The sequence below is a fragment of the Cimex lectularius genome, unplaced genomic scaffold (genome assembly GCF_000648675.2).
Source record: "Cimex lectularius strain Harlan isolate CLEC.00 unplaced genomic scaffold, Clec_2.1 scaffold251, whole genome shotgun sequence".
Taxonomy (NCBI): Eukaryota; Metazoa; Arthropoda; class Insecta; order Hemiptera; family Cimicidae; genus Cimex; species Cimex lectularius.
In genome coordinates this window covers 997,308-1,012,549 of record NW_019394213.1, presented here as the reverse complement: position 1 = coordinate 1,012,549, position 15,242 = coordinate 997,308, and positions in this window count along the sequence as shown.

The following is a 15,242-nucleotide window of genomic DNA, read 5'->3' as shown; positions in this document are numbered from 1 at the left end:
CCAGAATTTACCTACCACTGGTGCCGAAAATTAGGATGTTTCAATCCATTCTGAGATTGAAGAGTTAGATCTTGTTAGTCCAACTGTTGTTTTTGGGCTTATATATGGACTTCCAGGCTCTTCTTACCAGGGTTTTCTGCTTGTTCATTACCCAGAATTTACCTGCCACTGGTGCCCAAAATTAGGATGTTTCAATCCATTCTGAGATTGAAGAGTTAGATCTTGTTAGTCCAACTGTTGTTTTTGGGCTTATATATGGACTTCCAGGCTCTTCTTACCAGTGTTTCTGCTTGTTCATTACCCAAAATTTACCTACCTCAGGTGCCCACAATGTGTCACGTTTTTTTGTTTTCCCGGGTTTTGGAAATTATGTATGCATTTACTGATTATTTTGGATGTGACCTCTTTACAGATTAATGCTTTTAAGAACACGTGAGTGTCATTTTGTTCTGTATCTTTACTAACTATTTTAAGATTTTTTTTCTAAGTTGGATTTTTCTTATCCCTATGAGTTGTTTTTGCAAGTAAAGATTTTGCTTGCGTCATCCATTCAAAATAGCTCTAGTAACCCGAGATTCCATTTTTTCTTCTGTTCTTAATTTATGCCACAAAATGGATTGGGGTATTTATGATGTCCCATAGTACCATAGCTTTTCCTACATATTGCTGGGCATTTGCATGATTTGTCTCTTCTAGGCAAAATCAACATTAGCCCCCTGCCAATAGTCCCATTTTTTAATGAAACACGTACAGTAAATATACCTGTTAAAGATGTTAATTCTTATCTGTTTTGTAAATAGGATGTTTCAATCCATTCTGAGATTGAAGAGTTAGATCCTGGTTTTTTTTTGTTTTTTCGGCCGGCTAACTGCTTCGGTCATTGCCGGCACCACATGCATATCTTTCTCACATTTTGAAAAATCTTCTACAGATAACTTCATTCTAATTGGCTACTCATCGGACCTAACGTTTTTGTTGCATTTCTCTTTGTATCCCTCCACATGTGGTAAATTGAAGTATTTGACCATTTACATACACACACATTCATAATACACATTTCTACTAATAAAACTAGTTTCCTAATATTACAACTAAAGTGGAGATCGGTAAGATGGTTCTAACTCTGCCGACCTCCTTCCAATCTCGCGAATAAATACATTCAAACGGTATGTACAAATTCCACCCATCCATAAAACTAATCCTAAGGTTTTTTGACGGGCCTGTTGGGTACTCGATATTCCTCGACTACCACGTCCATTCACACATAACTTCTCACGCTAATACATACGATCATACAAGAAAGGACGCAGCATCTCTGTAGTATTGCTACAATCAAGACGCTGTCGACCCTTCCCACAATCATACTACAAATGTATTATCACTAACCTAAATCGATGGGCCTGTGAGTTACTCAATATTCAGTCACAGCCGCACCCACGCATGCTAAACCACTCACGCTAATAAATACGTTTGTACAATACAATGGGGGGTGAACCACATGTGGGGATTATATGCGGCTGTAAGCATTTATCGATTTAAATTTCGACTTGTGAATTTTTTTTTCCTTTAAGGCACAGGGTATCTAAAAACTACAAATCGTTTTTCGCTCCAATGCAATACTTTTTCTTCCTTCAAAGGGAAAAACTGAAAAAAAAATTGATTTAAAAGTTTCAATACTTTAATTTCAAAAAGTAACATAATTTTCATATATTTCCAAAATGTTTTTCCGACATAGTCTGCATGTAAGTGTTTTTAGTTACCAATATTAACGAATATAAAAAATTAATCTTAAATAAACCAACTTAGAGGTTATCACATCGAGAGATCGAATAAAAAGATTAGAGGCAGAAATCAGAAAAGCACCAGAAGGACATGTCTAATAATGCGAAAAATCATGTTCTGCAATGTAATTTTTTAGCGTAAAACATAAACGAACAAAAACACACTCACGCCAGTAAGGAGTGAGAGGTAGATTTCTTTCTTTTGCGGAATCAATCCAGCGGTGCAAAAATTTGCTACATTAAAAATTATAGAATAATTTGAAAACTATGGGTATATATAATTATTTGTTTTATACAAAAGTAACATCATAAACATAATGCAATACGATAAAAAAATTAATTGTAATTAATTAAGTTTTTGTTTCTTATTAACAGCTGGCGTTAAATTAAATTAGAATCAGGCCATTTTTAACTAGACAACTGAAAATAATGAAAATCAAATACCTAATTAACTATGTACCTAATTTGAAATTTTATTTAAGATATTTAATTAATTATATTCTCGCGTTACTTCACTATTACTTTTTAGTAACAATGTGAGATTTATGGAAAAAGACGTGTGATGGCCACACCATATTTTTTTAATAATATACATAATCTATTAGGTTTCGTGTTCCGGTGGACCAAATAATTCAAAAAGGAGGGAAAATTCAAAAGGTGGGGTTGAGATTGGAAGTTAGTGTCCGAGTCGATCGAAATCACGATAGCTCAAATAGTAGAGCAGCGGCGTATCTAGCCGAAGGTCGTGGGTTCGAATCCCACTCGTGACACTGACTTTTTTATCTCAACCAAAACTTTAATCAAAGATTAATTAATTGAAAATATGAATGAAGTTACAAATTTATGCTAACAATTCGCCGAGCTTTCTCGACATAATTCAGGGCACTGCTGCTGAATTATATATTACATATTTGAGAAAGACGACTATTTTTTTTCATTTCACAGAACATTTGGACCATGTGTGCTTTTTTAATTAGATTCTTCGATCGTAGTTGTAATTTTTATGTGAATGGACTATTTCTTTTGGATTAAAGTTGATTAGGTGAAATTTAAAATAAAATAGTCAGTTTCCGTCGAGGTCCCTTTGTCTACGAGCAAAAAGTAAGGATCCTTAACCCTTTTTTTTTCAATAAGCATGTTCCGTACATAAATATACCTGTTCTTCTCGTATTTTTCCTCGTAGTCTTTTCGCTTGTATCATGCCGGGTGTACACTCCCAGTATCTCTAGAATCCCAAGATTCCAGTTTACGTTTTATTTAACTATAATTTAACCCACCCGTGCATTTTGCGTCTATGGCATCTGTTCCCTTTTTAACTTGATTGTCTATTGCCCTCAAGAACTAAGGCCCAATAGCGTAAAGTTATATTTTTTTATGGAATCCAGGTGTTCCATAATAAGTTTAGCTTGATCTAAAAGTTTTGGAGAGCTGTAAAGATACCCAGCTGTCTGATGTATATTTTATTTAATATTATTTATACTATTAATATTATTTAATTGAATTTATTTTTATTAAAATTTCACCCAAATACTTGGCGAACAACAAACATTACTGATTTTATCCCCGTCAACAATTATAAATAATTAGAAGAGGCATTTACTTTTTTTTAAAAAGTACGATAAAGAAATGAGTGATTACAATAAACTTTCAATTTTTGTATATGTACCGCCGAAGCGAGTACACACACGCCCACATAATAGAGGCGTGTCATGCCTTGGCTCCATACAGAGAGCGTGTAGGCATGCCGCCGGACTTAAGAAGAGTACTCGGACACGGTAGCGAGTTTCAGAGTCCCCTGTTCCGCTTTTTAGGGAAAATTGGGGTTTTTATTGTTTATAAAATGTCTTATGTGTTCTGTGTCTATATGTTTTGTTTGATTGCATGTATTTATTAGCGCGAATGGAGAGGGGTGAGGGTGAAATATAACGTCATCATCGCCCCTCGAACTTTCAGGGCGTATGAGTGTGTGTTCGGGGTCGATGGAGGAATATTTATAAAAGTACTCCATCGACCCCAATCTAGATTAGTTTGAGTATAGGTCGGTGGAGGAATATCACGTACTTGATATTCCTCCACCGACCAAACGGAATGAATGTATTTATTTGTATGAATGTAGTGTTTCAAAGAGTAAAAAGAATATAGACTTAGTTGGGGGCTGAAATGACCTAGATGTCGGAAGCCCCAGTCAAAAAAAAAGAAAACTTTCAAATATATGTCGCTTCTAAATTTCAGGACCAAAATGTGGAGTCCATGTTTCTGTAAATATTATATGCATAAATATTGTCTTTCCTCAGTTTCATATACCAAAAATAATATATATTGTAATTTTAAGATGTATCAGGACGATGAACAAATAAAATTACATAAAGTTCAATTGCATTTATTCTAGTTTTGGAAGCATTTAACAAATGTTTGAAGAAAACAGATTCGTTAGTCATTTTAGTATTTTGCTCGATGCATAACAAAAGAATAATACAAAATATGTAAACAATATTAAATAGATTTTGAACGATAGGTAATTTTAGTTTCACATCATTACTAAAAGGCATTGAAAATATTAACACATTTTGTTTATTATGTTGACTGTATTTTAAATATTTAATCAGACTAGAAAAGTATGACAGTACTAAACATTTTTTTACAAGGGTATTTTAACTGCGAAGCTATTTGAACTATTTGGGTGCCGATGTTTTGGAAAAAAAGGCCATTTGCAAGTATGCCGGGTTCGAATGCAGGGCAGCTGGATTCGAACCCGGGACCTTTACCTTACAGTGATGAGCGCCATAGCAACGCCTAAACCCCCAATACTAAACAAATTGTACACATATCGTATGAAAGATGGACAAATTTTCCGCCACAACAACAAGAAAGTAAAAGAGAAAAATTGGCTGTATTATAAATCTATATTACGCATCACACTTGTCATTTACATAAGTCATAGATAAGTCTCTAAAATGGCTCATATTTACCACACGGGGAACAAACCCGCAGAACGGCCCAGTGTTTCTCAATTTGTGTAGGTGTAGTTTACTGTAATGTGCTGACTTTATTTTCGTTTTGGAGTTATAGACTTCTTCAACGATCATGATGCAGCACTTAGCGTGAGACTCCAAGGAGATTGAAGCAACCGCTTGTTTAACGATTTAACCCAAAAGCAGTTCTTCAGCCGGGGCGGCGATTTCCACCGTGGAATACTTGTCATGCGTACGGTGATAAAAATTGATTCGAGTACGTGTCCCGCAGGTTTGAGTAACGTTTCCAAGGTCAAGAAGTACTTCTGGAGAGCTTTCGACTTACATCATCATTGTTGAACATCCCCCTTTTTGGCTCTTATGTAAAATCGGGAGCTGGATAGAAAACCGTGCCGGCCAATCAAAATTAATCATCACGAGTCAATTTCAACGCTTAACTTGAAAAATAACATATAATTAATTGGAACAATTGATATTCGTGTTGTACGAGGATTTTGTCGTTTAACGTTTTTCATCCAGCAAATGTTAAAAATTTTTTAACACAAATACGTGTTTCTGACAATCTTGTTATTTTGGATTTTTGACAATTTACTGTTAAACTTCACAGGCCACCATTAAAATGGTGTTGGGCTTTATTTTTTAAATTAATTAATCTTTTTGTAAGGTATTGGTTTGAAATAAAAAAGCCAGTGTCACGAGCGGGATTCGAACCCACGAACTTAGACTAAATATGCCGCTGCTCGACCACTTGAGCTATCGTGATTTCGATCCACTTGGACCGAAGGTCTTGGTTCGAATCCCGCTCGTGACACTGGCTTTTTTTATTTCAACCAATACCTTACATAAAGATTAATAAATTGAAAGAAGTTATTTGGTCAATCGGACCTTGAAATGTAATGGATTTATTTTTTAAATATTTCCTTTGTCCGTGTTGACTAATGTACGCACCGAAAGAGAAAAACAACCGGACTCATGTATTTATTTGTTTATTTGACATAATCACTACTTATAAAAATTAACAATTGGCTTAAAACATGAGCACATCTTTAATAACTTCTTCTTTATCTTTATAGAGTGTTACTAATTCTTTTACACTTTTTGATTAAAAATTAAGAAAATCAGTTCCAATTCATCCGTTCCGGAGGCAAATTGTCGAGTGAGTTAATTGTTTTCTTTGATGAAAGAAAAATTTGGGTTTACAAAACATAATTTTTAAAAAGGAAATTGAATTGGAAAGGAAATCATTGCTAAAGATGGATGTTGTGGCGCACTCTACCATCCACGATGGTCTTCTGCGGTTTAGGGCCACTGGAAGTCTCAATCGAAAAGAAGGTAGTGATCAACCGACACTTACCGTCATTTGACGGCTTCCTTGATAGCTAGTCCACTCCAGCCGGTTCCTAAGGGGCATCAGAAGGCTGCGGGAGAATAGCTTAATCTCCACATGACCTGCATCAAATTCTCCACTAGATAGGGATCGAGTAGAAAGGCAAATATTCGCACATCAGCAGAACTTGGAGTCATGAAAGTAGGGGGCTGTTCTTTTCACAGATGAGTTTGGTTTGGGGCAATCAAATTATTGGGACCGTATGTGGAGAAGACGTGGAGCTTCGCTTCATGTGCCATGCGGTGAGTCACAATGTTTTCAATGGCTGGTTATGGTATGTGGTGGAATCAACTTCCATGCTCGCCCAGAACTTGTCATCCCACAGAAACTTTGGCTGCGCTAATGGGGTCATTAAGGAAGTTTTTCAGGAAGTTCCATTCCATCCCAATCCATTTATTAGAGATAAATTTGTATTAATGCAGGATAGTGCTTGACAGCCAGTAGCTCGAGTTGTCGCCTTGTACTTGATGTAGGGAATACCAGAACGAATTGGCCTGCAAGTTCTCCTCATGAAGCCCATAGAATACTTATGGGACATATACTGAATTTTCCGTCCTTTTTACCATTTTTCAAATGTGTAATCTATTTGATTCTCGGCGACAAATGAAATTGCCACGGAGAGATTTAGTGAAGGTATACTTCATTTAAACTTATTAAATTCACTAGTTTCGTGGTCCGCTTGACCAATTAATATCTTACAATTGATTAAGGTTTTTAGTTGAGATAAAAGTGGTGAGTAGATCGAGGTCACGATAGTTCAAGTGGTAGAGCAGCGGCGTATCAAGCCGAAGATCGTGGGTTCGAATCCCGCTCGTGCCATTGACCTTTTTATCTCAACTAAAAACCTTAATTAATTGATAGATATTAATTGGTCAAGCGGACCACGAAACTAGTGAATTATTCAAACCATTTTTGTTTTGGTTATTTTTTAGTGCGAATTTTATTTAACTATTAGTATTTCGACGTTATTATATTTTTTTTTAACTAAGATAAGAAAATAATATCCAACATCGTATTAAATGAGATTAGATGTAGAAAAATTTACAAAAACAAAAATACCATTCGTGTAAATTAAGCCAAAAACGTTTGGTAAAAAAATCAGATTCGTTTTTGACACCCTTTAACACCCTTAAATATGAAGTTTTTTAGAAAACAAAAATACTTATTTTTGCACTGGATCAGCCAGGGGTCATTTGTTTTTCTCCGATTTACCGTGTTCCATTTAAATGTTCACAACTCCTCTGGATTTTCTCCCATGTATTACAACTGTTAAAAGGTTACATTTCTCTTCTTCAACATATATCAACAACATTTCGTTTTTACGTAATTATGAGAGGTAAAAATAAAGATGACATCAACAAACACAAATTTTTTATTTGATGTACACGGTTCTATTTATTTGCGAATTAGTGCCATTACGTGTAGTTTATATTTCAAAATCGATGTAAAGTTTCCTGTGGAACAGTTGGATTGATATGCAGAATCGTAATAAATGAGATTAGATATATAAAAAGATTTTAAAAAAATACCCTTCGAGTAAATTAAGTCAAAAAATATGTTTGGTCACAAAAATCGGATTCGTTTTAAGCAACTTTTAAAACTCTTGAATAAGAACTTTTATATAAACAAAAAATGTATTTTTTTGCTGGATCAGCCGAGGCATTTGTTTAAAGGTTGCATTTCTCTTCTTTGAATATATAAACAACCTTTGGGTTTTACGTAATAATTAGTGAGAAAAATAAGGATAAAATCAACAAAAACAACTCAAACGTTTGGTTTATATCTCCGGTTCTAATTTATTTACGGAATCCGAATTAGTGCCATTGCGTGTAGTTTATAGAGTCAAAATCCATGGAAAGTTTCCTATGAAAAATTAGGATTTAAAATTTATCACATTTATCGCAATTATTGTGATTTTAGAAAAAACCGCTGGTATTCATGTAAAAACAGGAAACTTTACAAGCCTATAACACCTTACAAATTTCACGTAAACTTCTCTTCTGTAAATAAATTTAAACTGTATATAAAAACATAAACGTTTCAGGTGTTTTTTTAAATTTATTTATTTAAGCTCAAATATGCACATATATGTACTGTGCATACAGATCGTATATATACATATAGATCATATGTATCTGTATCTGTATGACATTGTATTACATCTACATGATAGATCACATGTTGAGCCAATCACTTTTCGCAGTACACCAGCAATTCAAGCATGCTGTTCCTAGATCCAAATCCATTCACTCTCTTACTCACTCTTAAATACCTTCTTTCTTATTTACATAACGATTATTCGGCGATCGTGAGATGCAGTCTGGTGTTACGTAAGTTTTAGAAAAAAAATTTCTTTATCGTGCCAATGTTTCGATCTTTATTGAGATCATCTTCAGGGTTCAAAGTGTTTGTTTTCCGTGTAATATTACTCGGACACACTTTACACTATTATATACTAACTTAATCGAAGGTCAATGGAGGTACTTAATATTCCGCCATCAGCTCTCTTATACTACGCATTCACGCAAATAAATACATTCACTCTCAACACAAGATGACTATCAGTACTTTGTACAACAAAACCAACCAGTTTTCTCTAAACAAATAACTATCTGTTTATCTATCGATCTAACGTCATCTGGTTCTGGTTATCTCTTTATTTTGCTCTCTCATTCTCTCTCTCTCACTCTCGCTCTCTATCTCTTTCTCTCCCTCTCTTTCACTTTTCTATCCTCCTATCTATCTAACTTTATCTGTCTGTCTCTACCTCTCTGTCCCCCTCTCCCTGTTTCATTCTTTTCATTCTTTCTATCTCTTTATGATCTATGTATCTACCTTTCTAACTTTGTATGTCTTTCTGTCTTTTTCTCTCTCACTCTCTCTCTCCTTCTTTATGATATATGAATCATTTATTTACATATTTCTAACTTTATTGGACTCTCTGTTTCTCTCTTACTTTCTCCCAATATCCTGCTTTTTTTATCAATCTATCAGCTTGCCTTTATGGACTGACGAGCACTAGATCAAGGTATGATCTCGAAGAATAAAGCAAATTCAGTTGTTACTGCCAAGCTTCCGACCTATTTTATGGCCATCATCAGACAAATCATTCTTCAATATATCTACAGATTGTCATATTTATGTCTCTTACAAGCGATTTAAAATTTCCTTGAAGATCCATTTCTAACATTGCCAAGGACTGTAACGGTATCTTTATCTATATAATCTATATATCTAACTCCCACTCTCTCTATCTTTCTCTCTCTCTCTCTCTTTATTTCTCTCTCTCTCTCTCTCTCTCTCTCTCTCTCTTTATTTCTCTCTCTCTTTATTTCTCTCTCACTCACTCACTCACTCACTTACACACACATACACATACACTCACTCACTCTCATTCCTTCCCTCTTCTTTCTTTAGTATTCACTTTATATTTACAAAACGCCTACATATTATTGCATAATTAAACCAGCCTGTCATAATTAATCAAACTGATATTCGTCGATCGTGCCTGTCAATTAGCCAGATATTGTGGAGCATTCTTATTTATACGTCCTTATGTTTAACATGAACAAGGTAATCTTTCGGATTATGCATAAATCCATGTGACAACGAAATATTAATCAATTTTGTTATTTTGTTTTTTCTTGTCTGTTTTCTTTCTGAGTTGGTTTATAAACGTTACGATTAAGTAATTACAAGAGCCTGTTATAATTTATTAAAAACCTCTCGGAGTGGAGGACTTTCCAATTTGATGATGGAACATGAATCTTTTTTGTTTATGTAAGCGTTTATAATTAAAAGCGATTGTTCTCTTTATATCTAACCTTTGTATTGTAAACTTATGTGTTTTAATGTGTTTTGTTTGTTTTTTATAGCAATCACTCGTTGACGTTTAGGTCATTTAGTATGGCATTTTTGAAATCGTTTTATCTTGATTTTCTAATTAAAAAAAGAACAAAGAATATTAGAACATTATTCGTTCATACGATTGCAGTAAATCGTAAATATTAGTGCCGAATTATTGTCTTTTTGTTGTTCGATTTATGGCTTCCTAATCAATTTTTATCAGCAGGTTATAAATAAACGTACTAGCATTACATAATTACGGCTGATTATCATGATTATCAAATTAGAATTGGTACATTGTCCAGGCCAGTTAGCTAGGAGCCACTTTGAATTTCAATAAATGCACACTTTCGCCTTTCGGTAACCTGCTTTTTTATTCACCCTCTGTTTACATTTTGCTTGTTGCTTATTGTATTGCTTTATTTTAAATTGATTAATGTTGAGACTAATAAACCCTGCAAAATTAAAAGAAATAAACCTCGAGAAAAAAGGAAATAGGATGAAGAATAAAAGACGTGGCAAGAGTGAAAGAAGATCAATGGAAAAAAGGACCGCAGAATGGATAGCGCATTCATAATTGATTCGTTTTTATTTACATATCATTCACTCAAGTTAGGTGGGGTAGTTAACATTCCTTCATCGCCCTTTACCATACTGTACAACCAATCCAGGGTTTAAAAGGTTACTCAATATACCACCGTCGGTCATCACACTGCACATTTACTCTAATAAATGCACGGCTGGCGGACTGATGTCCATGCCGTAAAGTATTTTGTAACATATTTTGAACTTGTTGTATTCCATGTAAATAAATACTATTATTCATTCATTCATTTATTCATTCTAATAAATACATTCACTCTGGATACAGTCAAAAGAAAAAATGAGATATTTCCCTAGTTTTATATAAAATAAAACAACCCTGTTTACTCAATATACCACCGTCGGCCATCACACTGCACATTTACTCTAATAAATACATTCACTATGGATACAGTAAAAAAAGAGGTATTTCCCTAGTTTTATATAAAATAAAACAACCCTATTTACTCAATATACCACCGTCGGCCATCACACTGCACATTTACTCTAATAAATACATTCACTTTAGATACAGACAAAGTAAAAATGAGATATTTCCCGAGTTTGACATATTATGTTGTTTTTTGTTTTTTTTTTACAGGCAATCTCAAATTTCCTTGAAGACCGAATTGCCAAGGACGGTAACAGTATCNTTCTCTCTCTCTCTCTCTCTCTCTCTCTCTCTCTCTCTCTCTCTCCTTCTTTCTATCTATTTATGATCTATGATCTAGATATATCTAGATATACATCTTTCTAACTTATTGGTCTCCCTGTTTCATCCTCTTTTTACATTTTGCTTGTACCTTACTGTATTGTTTTCATTTAAATTGATTAATGTTGAGACTAATAAACCCTGCAAAATTAACAGAAATAAACCTCGAAATAAAAGAAAATAGGATGAAGAATAAAAGACGTGGCAAGAGTGAAAGAAGATCAATGGAAAAAAGAACTGAATGGATAGCACATTCATAATTCATTCGTTCCTATTTACATGTCATTCACTCAAGTTAGGTGGGGTAGTTGAGCTTCCTTTATTCCTTCATCACCCTTTACCATACTGTACAACTAATCTAGGGTTTAAGAGGTTACTCAATATACCACGTCGGCCATCGCAATGCACATTTACTCTAATAAATACATTCACTCTGGATACAGTCAAAAGAATAGATGAGATATAAAACAACCCTGTTTTTTCCAAAAAGTGGAACGGCCGACCTATATTCGCTGCCGTGATCAATCAAAATTCTCATATTGGGATTCAATCTTACTCGCTCTCTATACGGAGCCAACGAATGAAACCATTTACTTAGGTGGACATCTTTCTCGTGATTTTTGTCCCAAAAACTTGTGTCCGTGTCACAACATTGTATGACCTTAATCAGGTGAGTATGATCCAACTTTTGAATATTTTTCAGAGCTAAAAGACCGATAATCCTTAAAATTTTCATACTTACGTTGAAGCAGGCTACATTTTTATCACACTGTAGACTTTCCTATCTGCAAAACAAAACTCAAAAAAAATAACAGATAATGCTAAGAAGTATTCTTTGTAAACGCACAAATGAACCAGAAAATCATTAGTTATCAAAATGTAAGATTGTTCTAAACCGATTTTCAAAGAAAATCAGATATGGACAAATTTTTTATAACCAATCCCACCTCACAACATGCCAATTAATTATTTCGTTCATGACTTTGTTTATATAAAATTTCAATTGTTCTAATTATATAATGACAACTGAATATCAGGATAAGGGAACGTGCCTGTCAGTTAGCCATATTGAATTGAACGTTATTTGTACGACTTTATCTTTTATTTTGACAAGATAAAAGTTCGAATTTTGAATAAACACGAGATTTATTGTAGTGTTACATATACTTTTCTTTACCCACCCCTTAATAATAATAATCGGTCATCGGGGCGTATTTGTTGTTAAAAAGAGACGCAATTGGTTGGAATATAACGGGAGAAAAACATAAACTGTAATATTCTCAAACGATCTGTTAAAAAATCTCTTTTCTTGCAAGAAGCCAAAACCTTATCGTGTTCGTTCTTGTACGAGACGAGACGAACCCACACGACACGCGTCCTTCCTCTTCTTTCATGATGGTGCTTATCAGACGTAAAATGATAGTGGCCGACCATCTAATGCAAAAAGAGAAAGGTTCTGATTACAAGTCTAAAAGTCACGAAAAGATATTCAATGACTACTATTTTTTCATATGAAATTTCATATAGATCATTAGTATTAACCAAATACGTGCATTCTCGGAACATCTAGCATAATGTTTCATACATTTCTGAACATTTCTGCCTCTCCCTCACTCTCTCTTTCTCACACTCTCTTTCTCACACTCTCTTTATCTCTCTCACTCCCTCTCTCTTACTCTTGCTCTCAACTGGTTTCTCTCCCTCTCTTTCACTTTTCTCTCTTACTACCAATCCTAGCTATCTATTTATGATCTACGTATCTACCTTTCTAACTTTGTCTGTCTGTCTGTCTCTCTCTCTCTCTCTCTCTCTCTCTCTCTCTCTCTCTCTCTCCCTCTCTCTTGCTCTCTCTCTACCTCTCCCCCTCACNCTTATCCTTGCTCTCAACTGGTTTCTCTCCCTCTCTTTCACTTTTCTCTCTTACTACCAATCCTAGCTATCTATTTATGATCTACGTATCTACCTTTCTAACTCTCTCTCTCTCTCTCTCTCTCTCTCTCTCTCTCTCTCTCTCTCTCTCTCTCTCTCTCTCTCTCTCTCTTGCTCTCTCTCTACCTCTCCCCCTCACCCACCCTCTATCTTTATCGCTCTCTCACTCTTTCTCTGCCTCTCCCTGTCTCTCTTTCTCATACTCTCTTTATCTCTCCCTCTCTCTCTTTCTCACACTCTCTTTATCTCTCTCTCTCTCTTGCTCTCTCTCTCTACCTCTCCCTCCCACCCACTCTCTATCTTTATCATTCCCTCTCTCTCTACTTCTCCCTCTCACCCACTCTCTATCTTTATCATTCTCTCTCTCTCTCTCTCTCTCTCCCTTTATCTCTCTCTCTCTTTCGCTCTCTCTCTCTCTCTTTCTTTGCCTCTCCCTCTCTCTCTCTCTGTCTCACTCTCTCTTTATCTTTCTCTCTCTTTTGCTCTCTCTCTATCACTCCCTTTCTCTCTCCCCTTCATTATCCAAATTTTCCAGTCTGTTCCAAACTAAACATCAACTTAACGAACATGTCACATTGAGTTACATTCCTTTTTATAATATTTATTTATTTTACAGATATACAGACATAGGCAATTAAAATTATTCATCAGTTGCAAATATATTAATATAGAGTTTCATTACAAAACATAAATAGTTAAATTCACTAATTTCGTGGTCCGCTTGACCAGTTAATATATTACAATTAATTAAGGTTTTTAGTTGAGATAAAAAAGTCAATGGCACGAGCGGGATTCGAACCCACGATCTTCGGCTTGATCCGCCGCTGCTCAACCGCACCTTTTGAATTTTCCCTGCTTTTTGCCATTTTTCAAATGTCGTGTAAACGGGTTGGATTCTCGACGACAAATGAAATGGCCACGGACAGCTTTAGTGAAGTATACTTCATTTTTAATCATTAAATTCACTAATTTCGTGGTCCGCTTGACCAATTAATAAATAGTTAATTAAAGAACTGAACTGGAATTTCAATAAATAACACATAGTTGGAAGTATGAATTATTAAATAAAACATAGCAGTAAATATATGCAGTTAACATAATTGATAGAATACACACACAAAAACCTGAAAAAGATAATTATTAGTAAAATCCACACTAACTTAGTAATACTCATTTTATAATATTTATGAAATTGGTACATAAACTTATCTAAACATTTATATCTTGATTGCAGAAATTAAATGATTGTTAAAAACGCTAATATAATCTTGTTATTAATATTATCTTATATGTCCTCCTTTTTGTTCCGAAATGAAATTGTTTTATCGTTGTGTCCAATCGGCAAAACTATATTAAAGAAAAAAGAAAACATGCACGTAGGGAGGGGATACAAAAACAAATAACAAATCGCATGATCAAACTACAGGTTTATCACAAAATCAATTCCTACATGCGCTGAAAAATCTGTTTTCACACAGCAAAAAATTGTCGATTTAATACATTTACAATAAATATGACACACATTTCGTTTCAACATTATGGTGTCTCTGCTTCAAGAATCAGTAAACACTAAGGAACGATAACTGTCAGTGATGATTTACCGCTGTCAGATGGGACCAATTTCGCTTGAACAATTATTCCCATGATCAATAGCAAGAAGGTACATAATCGAACCTTAACAACAGCGGCGTATCGTAGCAGTAATAAATTGGAGTTGGGCAGAGTCTGAATTTATTATATACAGAGTGTCAACTTACTAGTGTCAGCCATAATTTTCTCAAAAACTTTTTTGTTTTTAAATATAAAATAGAATTAAATTTTTTTTAAACATAAATTTCTTTTTGAGTTGAAAACAGGGCTCTCTCTCTCTCTCCCTCTCTCTCTCACACACTCTCTCTCCGTCTTTCTTTCTATCTATGATCTATGATCTAGATATATCTACATATACATCTTTCTTACTTTATTGGTCTCCCTGTTTTTCTCTCGCTTTCTTCCTATCTTTTACTTTTCGTTTTTAGTTATCTACTCAAGAA